The sequence below is a fragment of the Grammomys surdaster genome, unplaced genomic scaffold (assembly GCF_004785775.1).
Source record: "Grammomys surdaster isolate TR1022 unplaced genomic scaffold, NIH_TR_1.0 124192, whole genome shotgun sequence".
Lineage (NCBI taxonomy): Eukaryota > Metazoa > Chordata > Mammalia > Rodentia > Muridae > Grammomys > Grammomys surdaster.
This window is the reverse complement of record NW_021619267.1, coordinates 254,858-268,746: the sequence shown is the minus strand read 5'-3', so window position 1 is coordinate 268,746 and position 13,889 is coordinate 254,858.

Sequence of the window (13,889 nt, the reverse complement as noted above, 5' to 3'; positions counted from 1 at the left end):
TTAACATTATGTTAAATGGAGAAAATCTAAATGTATTTCCTCCAAAACCAGGAATGGAGCAAGGCTGTCCACTCTTTACCCTCTTTGTTTAATATAGTACTGAAAGTCTTAGGTAGAGTAGTAAAGCAATAGAACTAATGGGAAGAATAAAATTTTCTGTTTGCAAATGATAAGCAAATTTTGCAATGTATAATATGATTTATAAAATTACAAAGCTTAATTTTGTTAGTGCTTGTTTGAAGGAAGACAAAGTGGAATAAAACCTGAAATTATTTTCTTTTCTCTTTTTAAAATTTTTTTATTGGTTATTTTATTTATTTACATTTCAAATATTATCCCCCTTCCCAATTTCCCATCTGCAAACCCCCTATCCCACCCCTCCTCCCCCACTTCTATGAAGGTGTTCTCCCACCCACCTACCCTTGCCCAACTTCACTTACAATAGTGACAACAATGTAAACATCTGAAGAGGAAACTAGGGAATTTCCGACATAAGATCCTAAGATTTAAGTGAGAACAGGTACAGAACAGATTTTTATTGGAAAGGTTAATTTTAAAAAATTAAATTTATTATTAATATTTAGTAATTTCTGTGGAAAACAAGAAATTGCACTGTTTGGATTTCTTTTCTGGGCAGAAAATGTCTTCTTGAGTTTCCCTGGGTACATTTACTACTCAGGCTGCAAGCTTCAGCTCTTGTAGGCTTATGATTTTAATAACATAGTAAGCATGTTAGGTAACAATGTATTCTTTTTCCCTAGGTCTTGTAGAAGTAATGCAAATGGCCTATACTGGGTAGAGGGCATTGCCTGGGTAGTGTGCAGATGGTGCTGAAAGGGTTTAGAAGTTTCATGGAAGAGAGCACTTAAAATACTGTTATGTAATACTAGCATCAGAGAATTTAACCACAAGCTTAACCAATTGTCTTGACTACATCTGTGGTGTCAATTATAGCATTTATTCCTTGAGAAAATTAATGTGACTGCATGTTTGATTTAGTTTTCCAGTCCAATCAGAAAATAGATATATAAATAGTTCAAACGAAAATATAACAGATTGAAACCACACTTATCACTTTATGCTAAGGTTACAGTAGGTCTTTTCTTAAGATTTTAAAAAAAGAAGTCAACATAAATTGTATGTTTTCAAAATTAAATACTAGGTTTAATGAAATGGCTTAGTGGATAAAGACATCTGTTATCAATACTGATGACCCGAGTTAGATCCCCCCCAGTATCCACATGGTAGAATGGATGAAGCAAATCCTGTATGTTGTCCTCTTACCACAATACGAGCCCATATGGAAACACACACACACACACACACACACACACACACACACACGCACACAAATGTAATGACATAAAAACTAAAACTCATCTTTTAAACAATACTAAAAACAAAAATCACATTATGCAAATGAAAAAAAAACCAGTAATATACCTGAGGAAAACATTATGTGAAGTTTAAATATAGAAATCCCATAGCAATAGCAACATAAACACCCAAGAAAAATTGCATAAGAATACCCAACTCATCAAAATGGATTCATAAATGGACACAACTGCCCAACCCATAGGACAATATGATCATTTCTGATGGAAATAGCAAATCATATGGCAGCCTAGAAAAGCTTGCAACATCTTAAAATGGGGAGCAAAGACTTCTCAGATGAGTCAGATAATCACATTCCTAGGTGTCTGCCTAATACAAATGAAAACATATGTCCCAAGAAACCTTGATTTGGAAGCCCAGGAAGCTTCACATATCTTATCACCAGACTGGGAACAGCTACTTGTTTGTTGCCTGAAACTAAAATAATTTCCAGCTGGTCTGGGAGATAGGGGTAGATTATAAAGGGTTGAGGGAGTTTGGGTGGGTGGCAGGTAGCTGGGCTCTGCTCTTAATTACAGTAGTAATAATGTTGCTTTAGCCAGCTATTAAGACATACTGATTTATAGCTTTTATCAGTAAAGAAATTAATTTGAGAAAAACTCCTTAATTTCCAACATATGTAGCATAAAGCCCTGGCTTGCTCATTAGTCTGAAAATGCTTTCTTACTTTATTCAGCTCTCTAGCTGGCTACTCTTGTTTCAACTACTGGTCTTCCCACACAAAACACACTAGTGCTTATCCTTCCTAAGTACTTCATGCTGTTTCTACTTTGTGTTTTGTACTTTCTGGTTCTGCTGTCTGAAGCCTCTGCCTTTTCTTCTTCTCTAGAATAATCTTTTCTCATTCAGTAAGATCTTATGCAGAGTCTTCCCCAGACAGTCTTCCTGGCTCCCTAGCACGAGCTGCCATGAACGCACTGTGTTTCCATGGAGCCCGACTCTCATCTTCCACATAGCGCATTGCTGTCATTGCTGCCTGGCATCACAATTCTGTGATACTGTAATCACCTTTTCATTTTCAGTGTGTAGCATAGACTATATATTCAGGTGTTCAATCAGTATTTGCTGAACAAATTACAATTTGTAAAGATTAAACCTTTGGGAATTTACATGGTTTTTTGGAAGTTCAAGGAAAGAGGGTAACATTAGAAACCTATGGAGGGAGACACTGGCTGTGGATATAATTGAATGTCTGTAGGTTACATTGTGGATTCTCTCTAATTGTCCCATCTTGTTTTTCATGCTGCAACAGTACTGTGAACCAGGTATGACTTGTTTGTGGGCCCTGTCATTAAAATTGTTTCTTTTAGTTCACTTTCCTGGTGCACGCTTTTACTCTGGTCTCACATGCCTACTTCTGCAGCCCCTTCTTCCTCAGAACTCTTACTTTTCAGGGTCTCTCTCTCTCTCTCTCTCTCTCTCTCTCTCTCTCTCTCTCTCTCTCTCTCTCTCTCTCCCTCTCTCTCTCTCTCCCTCTCTCTCCCTCTCTCTCCTTCCCTCCCTCCATCCCTCAGTCCCTCCTCCCTCCCTCCCTCCCTTTTTCTCTCTCTGTCTCTCTCTCTCTGTCTCTGGCTGTCTCTCTCTGTTTCTCTGTTTCTGTCACACACACACACACACACACACACACACACACACACACACACTGAGGCACAGATGCACCCTATTTCCATGGTTGTTTAAAACCTCATAATTTGTTAAAATAAACACGCTTAATAAAAATAATGATTAAACTTCTGGCCTGGCATTTGGAAAGAGCACCACCCTCTTCTGTTCATATAACATATTGCTGACTTGTTTTTTGGGACTTGAGGGCTTCATAAAACTCTAGTAGCATTGTCTCCTGATTCTTCATTAAACTGCATTACTTTTTCTATTGTTACTGCTGCTGAGCCTGACAAGTGTTAGTGTCCTGGCTTTATTTCAGAAGAGATGATGAATGGGTGGAGAGAGAAAGGTGTTATACTCCATTTGTCTTGAACTTGATGACCCTAAACTGAAAAGGATCTTCCTTGTATTTCATACACTTGTGAGTCTTCATCTATGTCCAAAGTGTTCAACAGCTTCTGTCTTACCTCTTTTCACACCTTCTTACTGTTATAGTTTTCTATTCCCTCCTTAGCCTCTCTCACATTGACAGGTTCGTAAGATTCTGATGTCTACCCCTAGCTGATGTGTGACTCATTTCAAATAGTGTCTTTTGGAGGATGAAAAGAAGTAGTAGTGATTATAGTCGTTATAAATAATAAGGTTACTGATTGTTGATAATTGTGACAATAATAAGGGCTCGGATTATTTTTCTTGTTAAAAGGATGTTGTAAGTCCTGTAGTCCATTACTTTGCAGAGTGTTTCTCTGACAAAACACTGTGATTTACAGAAATTATGCCTAATGTTTTGATTACTATTGTGATAAGGCAATATTTGAAACAAACATTGAGGTCCACTTACTTTTTTATTGAAAGCGCAATCAATACAAATTGATTGTAGACTATGTGTCACAATCACACCAATCCTTCCTTTGAAAATCATCTTAGATGAAAAGCTTAAAGCTTCTTCTTTTCAAAGGCTATTTGAAAGATCTGAAAGGAAACTGTCTTTTCTGTCTGCAAATGAACGTAGAAGGAGCTGGTGTCGTTCTACAGTATTCAGTGCAATTGTCAGTCCATCACTCACACTTGTGACAGAACATGGAAAGGTCACTGCAGTTGTCATTTCTATGGGAAACTTGAACAATGGTCCTGCGTCAGTTAGATGTAGATTCTGCTCTGACTACTTAGAACAAACTTTTAAAGCAAGGGTGTAAAATACAACAGGAGTTTTACTTGCACTGCACATTTTTTTCACAACGTTTAAAGTGTTTTTATATGTTTCATGAAAGAAATCTGTTTTCTTGAAACAATTTGAGTCTATTACAGAACTGTGACAGTAAGGGATACCTATCTAACCCCTCTCCACCCAGTGCTCAGGCACACACAAGCTCTGATTGCAGGAATAAGATTATCTGGAAACTAAGCAAAATATGATGATGTCATCTAAATGAGTGCACCTTCCTTGCCAGCTTAATTTGGAAGCAGAAAATTATCTCATGCAAATGTTTAAGATGAAAAGCAAATGGGCTTTGCTTGAACCAGTTCACCTGAGGATGAAACTAGGGTTATATTTAAAGGTGCAAATGCATCTCAATGGCTAGATCAGCTGAAAGGTTTTAGGAGGCCATTGAAATATATGAGTTAAGCCATGGTCAAATAGACTGGGAGTTTGGCTTTGAGTACATGAAGGTCAGGGTTCTTCTAAGACAAAGAGGAAAAAATTCAGCCAGAGACTCAACTGTCGCATCAGTAACATGAGAAATAAATCTATTAGTGGCAGAGAAGCACACGGATGTGATGATTTAATGCCAAAGGTTACCGACACACTTGTTAAGTCTCCATCAAGTGTGCATATCTAAAGACAGGGTATTTCTAGTTGGAGGTTAAACTTTATGATACATTACCAGTGTGAGTTTGCATTTAATTAAAATAACATGTGCATGCTTATTTATAACAACATTTAAATTTTAAAGTAAAAGGACTTGCCTCACTCTGACCTGAATAGCTGCGATCAAGAATTCTGACAAATGTTAGAGAGGATGTAGGAAAAGAGAAAATCTTATTAACTGATGGTGGGAGTGCAAATTCATACACTCTTTGTGGAAAACATTTTGGAGATTCCTCTGACAATTGTAACTAGAAATACCATGTGGCACAGCTATTCCCATCCCAGTCATATATCTAGAGAACTCTGTACCTAACCTAGAGAGGTATTTGCACATCTGTGTTAATAGTAATGAAATAGAACCAAACTAGGTACCATAAAAAGATGAATGGTTAGTGAAATCTGTTAACTTTACAAAGTGGAATGTTATTAAGCTATAAGAAAAAGTAATTCATAAAATTTTCAGGAAAATAGATGGTCTTAAAAAAATTAAAATTAAATAAAATAATTTTTAATTTTATTAAATTAAATAATTTAATAAATAATTTAATTAAATAATTTAATAAAATTTAAATTTATTAAATTAAATAATTAAATAAAATTAAATGTCATGTCATTTAAACTGGTTAAACAAAATAAATCTGTGTGTTTTCTCTCATATATAGACCATAGCTCTAATATATACATGAATACATCTAAACAGCTGTAAGTACAGATTGATATTTAGAAAGGAGACTGAGAAGGGGTTAATATTAGGTGATAAGGAAAGATGGAATTCAGGAATCATAGAAGAGAATATAAAGCTAAATATTTTTCTAGTTTCAGCTATGGTTTCTTTCTTTTTAATCTTTGTAGTGGATGGGTGATTTAAAGTAATTGACATGAAAGTATAAAGTTCCAAGTGATAATGATGATGGACTGTATCCTGTAATCCAAATAAAACTCATTGCTCTTCAGGTTGCTTTTGACCATGGTGCTTTATCACAGCTACAGGAAGCAAACTAAAACAACATGCATCCTAAGACTGTATGGGATGTGATTGGTATTTATTATCTTACTATCTACTTGAAAAGAGAAAGGGCTCTCAACAAGATAATCACAATAGAACATAACAAAATGTGGTGTCCTAGAACTCAAAATTATCAGATATTTTAGTTGAGAAACACATTTTAGTTGAGATAGAAAAATATAAAGATCAGGGAAGAAGTGCTTTAAGCAAGGAAATAAGTGGCTTGCTAGCTACAAGAAGGAACCTGCCTCCACTACATCCCTGAATGATGCCCTCATTTGGTACTCATGCCAGGCATAGTTCTCCTTTATGCGGATTGGGTCTAGTCTATACTAGCAGAAGAATGCAGTAAAGGTAAAGATTTGTGTAGAGATAGTCTCTTATACCGAACGGAAGTACTACCTGTCAATAAAAGTCTGACTGGCCAATGAGCTGCAGCAAGATTAGAAATTGGGACAACCAGTAGAGAGAGAAGAATTCTGGGAAAAGAGCCAAACTCTGAGGACAAGGCAGACAGATACATAACTGAGAAGATAACCACCCATGTGGCATGCTTAGAATAGAAAAAAAAAACCTGGATTGTTGAGATAGAGCTAGTCAGGGAACAGAGACAAAACTATTGGCCTAAGAATTTACTCATATATAAGAAATCTCAGAGTCATACTATTGGGAAACAAAGTGGACAAGTGGAATAATATGAGGTTACACAAAGGTTTAACTATGAGCTTATCAGTTTGTGTGACTTGTGGAAGTAAATGTTATTCTACTAATAAAACTTATAGTTTTAAAAGTTATAGATTCAAGAAATATGCTTTCAAAGTCAATTGTATCTTACTCCAAATAAAATTAAACACAAGGCAATTGGATGTCGTTTTCTTTCTTATAATGTGATTATAAGGATAGGTTAGTTGTCTAATAAATCTTCAATGGTATTAATAATAACTAATGAAGATTAATGGCGATTTTAACTGTATAGAAGTTTATTAAGAAGACTGTTCCACCTGGGTGTCTATCCACTGTGCAGTCAGCAAAGGCAGACGCTGATGTGGATGTCAGGAAGTACATGCTGACAGGAGCCTGATATAGTTGTCTCCTTAGAGGTCTGCCAGAGCCTGACATATACAGAGGTGGATGCTCACAGCTAACCATTGAACTGATCGTGGGGTTTCCAATGGAGGAGTTAGAGAGAAGACTGAAGGAGCTAAAAGGGTTTGCAGCTCTGTGGGGAGAGCAACAATACCAACCTACCAGAGCTCCCAGGGTCCAAATCACCAGCCTGGGAGCATGTAGGGAGGGAACCACGGCTCCAGCTGTATACGTAGGGGAAGATGGTCTTTTCGGGCATAGGTGGGAGAGGAGGTCCTTGGTCCTGTGAAGGCTGGATGCCCCAGTGTGGGAGAATTCGAGGGTGGGGAGGTGGGAGTGGGTGGGTGGGGGCACATCCTCATAAAAGCATGAGGAGGGAGGATGGGATAAGGAGTTTCTGGGTAGGGGTCGGGGGAAGGAATCAGAAAATGGGATAACATCTGAAATGTAAATAAAATATCCAATTTTTAAAAAAATGTATGAAGTTTAGGACTGAGTGGTTCCCTTAATTTAGTTGTATGAGGTTTTTGCTTGTGAGTTTATTACAATAAAGTCATTTTTTTTCTTAAGAAAAGAAAAAAGGAATCACCTGCTACAGCTAGAAATTCTTCCTGTTGCACCAAAAAGTAACAACATCACTTCTCTTGACACTTAACCTGTTCCTATGTTCTAATTTACCTGTTAACAAATTTTCCACTAACTTGGCTTTGTCACTGTTGCATTTTACTATTCATTTGTGGGGACAAATAATCACCTGCCTGTCAGTAATTGCTTTAGACTCATCAATAAATTAATGATTCCATCCTCATCTTTGTTTTAAACATAGCTCCTTGTTCTTCTGGGATTTATGTGGCCAAGTGCTGGGACACTGCCACCTCTGCTTTTGGCTGTTCGTGATTTGCCTAGCTAAGACATATTGAGCTCTTCGTTTTGTAGGCCAGCTGCTTCTCTAGTTCCCTGGAAGATACATATCAGTGAGAAGAAAGAATGAACAATGAATCTGTCTTCAGTATTGCTAGCTACTGGGAAGACAATGAAAGTGGTGTGGAAAAGTGATTCCATTGGAGGTGGAAATTCATTTGGAAAAGAAGAAACTGTGTCCCTAAAGAAATGACATTTGAGTTGAATTTTTCAGGGACCCAAAGAGACAAAAGTAGAGTTTCAAATGTAGAAGGAGCTGGTTATTATGGATGATATAGGAGGATACCTGGGTTGCAGCAAAGGGGTTAAGATTGAAGTAAATGTAGAAAACCTTGTAGTCAGTTCATGGGGTTGGTCATAGGCCATATGGAAGTTTGTGTTTACTTTGCAGTTTGATGGAAAAACACTCTTTGTTGTAATGGTGAGGGTGGTGCTTAGCTTAACTATCATTATGGCTGATTTTGGTGATTTTGTTGTTAAAGATGTGTCTGAGAAAAGCAGGAAGACTGTAGGGTAAAGAAGTTTGCATGATTAAAGTTAAAGTTGGAGTGCCCTTTAATGAGCCTCCTTCAACTGAGAAAGGAAGAAGGCAGTTCCCTATGGAATTTAGTGCCAATACTGACAGTTAAGTCCAATGAATAGCCCATCTTTTCCCATTGAGTTCTAAATAATGAAATAAGATCAATTTAGTATTTGTTGCTCAGGCTCAGTTTTTCCTTTTGAACCAAAAGTGACATTGTGAAAAGTGTCAGAGTAAGACATTAAACTCAACAAAGATAGTGTTTCTTATACAAAATAGAACAGTCATTTCTTTAGCGAAAAATGTCTTTAGTTAGGACAGAAACTGAGCAAAACATGAAAATTTCACGTTCTTGATCCATTCATTAGCAAAGACCACTTGCTTGGGGTTTCCTTGTATTCTATCCATTAGAATGCCACATCTCAACTATCAAAAATAGATCTGTTAACCAATATCACCACGGTCTCAGTTTAACAGCTTGGCTCTGCCCTGTGATAAATGCCCATGGCTTTTTAAAAAGCATACTTTCACATATTCAATTTCACACTTGATGAAGCACTAGATTCTTTTTTCTGAAGGGTAATCAAAGACAATGATGTCTTGGGGAGATTGCTTTTAAAATGAATCCTCATGTATGTTAGGCACTTTCATTGCTATGACAAACTAGCTGATAAAATCAACTTAAAAGAGGATAGATTTATTTTGGCTCACAGGGTCAATTTTCAGTATGTGGTGAGCTAGCTTCATTGGAATGGTCCTATGGTGAGACAGAGAGAACATCATGACAGTGATAGATATGACACAGGACAGACCTCACCTCATGTCACCTGGAAAGCAAGATAAGTAGAAATAAATGTATGAGGCAAGGCAAGGGAAAGATATAACTTTTAAAGATGTGTTCTTCAAAACTCACGTCATCTAATCAGACCCCCACCTTCTATAGTTGCCAACATCTCCAAGTAGATTGCTTGAGCCCACATGTAGAAAATTCACTGATGTGTTGTGCCCATCATTTTCAAAGCCCTACCTCTAAACATTGCATTGGAAACTATGGCTTTAACTCATCATCTTTTAAGGGGATATTCTATAACAAAAACAACATTATGAGTCTCTAAATATATTTGGTCCTCCAGATATATTTTAGGTAATGGTCCTATGTTTCATGAGCAAAGTTTAAAGGAACAACAAATTCAACAATTATAGTTTCAGACACTATCCCAAAGTGAGTACAGCACCAATGCATCAAATAGTTAAACACAGTTACATGGAAGCAGGCAGAGTACCTTGGAGAATATAAATAAGGCTTTGGTGAGACTACCTGTACAGTTAAAGCATTACAAATTATAATGCTAAATATTTATTTAAAATAGATGTTATATGATTTTTATTAGTGAAATAATACAATAAAATAAGATTTAAAAAGCTAACACATCAGAATTGAACAAGTCAAACAAACAGAAGAAAAATATCCCAAGAGAAAGCACCAGAGCTAGAGACCCAGTTGTTCATACACTTAGGAATTCAATAAAAACTGGAGGCCACAATATATACACAGAAGACCTTTTGCAGATCTGTGCAGGCCCTGTGGATGCTGCTTTAGTCTTTGCAAGATCATATGAGCTCTGATCATGTTGATTTAGAAAGCATTGTTTTCCTGATGTTTTCTGTCCCCTCTGGCTCTGACACCCATAATTTTGGTAGAAGAATTTGGGGACAAAAAGGGCTGGCATGATCAAACAGGCTAGAACAAAGAAGTGATTTCAGACAGGAATCTAAATTTTAGGCTAGAACAAGGAAGTAGGCTTCAGACATGAAAATGACTTTGGGCTAGGACAGGGAAGTTTGCTCAGATATTTTGGTCATCCTGATAAACCCTTAGAAACAGTGATCACGGGAGTGTTCACAAAATTTTGTTTATTACCTTGCTTGTTCTTTGACTATTTATGTTTATTGTCTTGCTTGTTCCTTGACTATTTGCTTCTATTGTATTGCTAGTCCCTCAACCTAGAACTGACTTTTATACTTGCATGTAACTAAAATGGTATAAAAGCAAAAAGGAAGAGAAGGGATAGGATAGGGAGTTCTAGGGAGGGGAAAGGAGGAAAGTCGATGACATCTGAAATGTAAATAAATAAAATATCCAATTAAAGAAAAAGAAAAAAAGAAAAAACATATAAAAAGAAAAAAGAAAAAAGAAAAAAAGAAAAACAAAGAAAAAATGAAAATAGAAAAAAAAGATCTTAGTATGAGGCTACAGGCTTTGAAGAATTCCATCAAGAGATATGATATTTCATAGGTTAGATATGATGTTACAGACCTTAGTGACTAAGACCCACATTTGAATAATGACCACAATGCAGGAGATTGAAACAAAGAAGCGATAAAGTAGGATGTGTCTGGATAAATCCAAAGCAGTAAAAAGAAAGAAAGAAAGAAAGAAAGAAAGAAAGAAAGAAAGAAAGAAGGAAGGAAGGAAGGAAGGAAGGAAGGAAAGAAAGAAAGAAAGAAAGAAAGAAAGAAAGAAAGAAAGAGTGATCATGTGATCATGGGAGTGATCATGGGACTTTGTTTAGTGCCTTCCTTGTTCTTTGACTATTTGTGTTTATTGTCTTGCTTGTTCCTTGACTATTTGCATCTACTGTATTGCTAGTTCCTCAACCTAGAACTGACATTAATACTTGCATGTAATTAAAATGGTAGAAAAGCAAAAAGGAGGAGGGGGAATGGGAAGTGGATAATGGGGATGACATCTGAAATGTAAATAAATAAAATATCAAAAAAAAGTTTGGGGAAACTTTTGTGTACTTAGAGATAGTCAAAGGAGAGATAGAAGGTTGGTAGGATGCACATACTTACAATCTAAGCATTTGGAGCCAGAAGCATAATAGTCTTAAGTTGGAGGACAGTCTCAGCTACATATGTAGTTTCTGTCTCCAAAACCCAAAACGACAACAATAGGATAAAGGAGCAAGGGAGATTTTCTTTGAAGTCATAGTACATTTAGTGAATTATAAAAGGTCTATGTTTTACATATTAAAACCATCATTCACCATGATCAAGTAGGCTTCATCCCAGGGTTGCAAGGTAGGTTGAGTATATGAAATCCATTAACATAATCCACTATATAAACAAACTCAAGGGAAAAAAATCACATGATCATCTCATTAGATACTGAAAAAGCATTTGACAAAATACAATACCCCTTCATTTTAAAAGTATTGGAAAGATCAGGAATTCAAAGCCCATACCTTAGTCATAATAAAAGCAATATATAGCAAACCAAAGCCAGTATCAAATTAAATGAAGAGATACTTGAAGCAATCCCACTAAAATCATGGACAAGACAAGGATGTCCACTCTCCCCAAATCTTTTCAATATAGTATTTGAAATACAACCCAGAGCAATAAGACAACAAAAGGAGATCAAGGAAATATACATGGGAAAAGAAGAAGCCAAGGTATCACTATTTGCAGATGACAGGATAGTATACATAAGGGACACCAAATATTCTATTAAAGAACTTCAACACCTGATAAACAACTTCAGCAAAGTGGCTGGATATAAAATTAACTCAAACAAATCAGTAGCCTTCCTTTATACAAATGATAAACAGGCTAAGAAAGTAAATAGGGAAACAATACCCTTCACAATAGTCACAAATAATATAAAATATTTTGGAGTAACTCTAACCAAACAACTGATAGATCTGTATGATAGGAACTTCAAGTCTCTCAAGAAAGAAACTGAAGAAGACCTCAGAAGATGGAAAGATCTCCCATGCTCATGGATCAGCAGGATTAACATAGAAAAAAATGGTCATCTTACTTAAAGCAATCTACAGATTCAATGCAATCTCTATCAAAATTCCAACTCAATTCTTCACAGAGATAGAAAGAAGAATTCTCAAACTCATTTAGAAAAACAAAAAACCCAGAATGGTGAAAACCATTCTCAACAATAAAAAACTTCTGTGGGAACCAGAATCCCTCAAGCTGTATTACAGAGAAGTAGTGATTAAAAACAGTATGGTACTGGTACAGAGACAGGCAGGTAGATCAATGGAATAGAATCTGAGACCCAGAAATAAAACCACATACTGATGGACACTTTATCTTTGACAAAGAAGCCAAAAACATACAGTGGAAAAAACAAAGCATCTTTAATCAATGCTGCTGGTCTAACTGGCAGTCAATATGTAGAAAAATGAAAATAGATCCATATTTGTCCACTTGCACAAAGCTCAAGTCCAAGTGAACCAAGGACCTCAGCATAAAACTAGAAACACTGAATCTAATAGAAGAGAAAGTGGGTAACAGCCTGAAACTCATTGGCATGTGAGAATTTTCTAAACAGAACTTCCATACTGTAAGATCAAAAAAGATAAATGGCCCTCATGAAGCTGAAAAGCTTCTGTAAGTCAAAGGACACTGTCAACAGGACAAATTGACAACCTACAGATTGAGAAAAAATCTTCAATAATCACACATCAGATAGAGGGCCAATATCCAAAATATCAAGAAGCCTAACCTCACAAAAACCAAACAATCCAATAAAAATGGGGTACAGAACTAAATAGAGAATTCACAACAGAAGAAACTCAAATGGCTGAGAAGTACTTAAAGAAACGTTCAATATACTTAGGCGTCATGGAAATACAAATCAAAACGACCCTGTGATTTTACCTTACACTCACTAGAATGGCTAAGATCAAAACCTCAGGTGACCACACATGTTGGCAAGGATGTGGAGAAAGAGGAACACTCCTACATTGCTGGTGGGATTGCAAACTGGTACAAGCACTCTGGAAAGCCATCTGGAGGTTTCTCAGAAAATTGGAAATACATCTACCTGAAGACCCAGCTATGTCACTCTCAGACATATAACCAAAAGATGCCACATCACAGGCCCATTTGTACTACTATGTTCATAGAGGCCTTATTTGTGATAGCCAAAGCTGGAAATAACCCACACGTCCTTCGATGGAAGAATGGATACAGAAAATGTGGTTCATTAATACAATGGGCTATTACGAAGGAGAAGATCATAAATTTTGCAGACAAATGAATGGAACTTGAAAATAGCCTGAATGAGGTTACTCAGACTCAAAAGGATGTACTCATTAATAAGTGGATATTAGCCAAAAAATACAGAATACCCAAGATTCAATCCACAGTACTCAAGAAGGTTAACAAGCCAAAGAGCCCAAGTGAGGGTGTCCCAATCCTACTTGGGAAGGAGGAGAAAGCAATCACAGGGAGCAGAGGGAGGGGGAGGATCTGGGTAGGAGAGAGGACAGGTGGGAAAAAGAGAACATGATCAGGTACTGGGGGTGACAAAAAGGATTGAAACTCTGAGGTCTAGCAGAAAGAATGAAAATAGGCAACTTTGGGAGGTAGGAGGTGGGGGGAACTCTAGAATGTACCATAGACCTCGGAGGTGAGAGATGCTCAGTACTCAAAGGAAGAGACTTCAGATGAAATGCTTG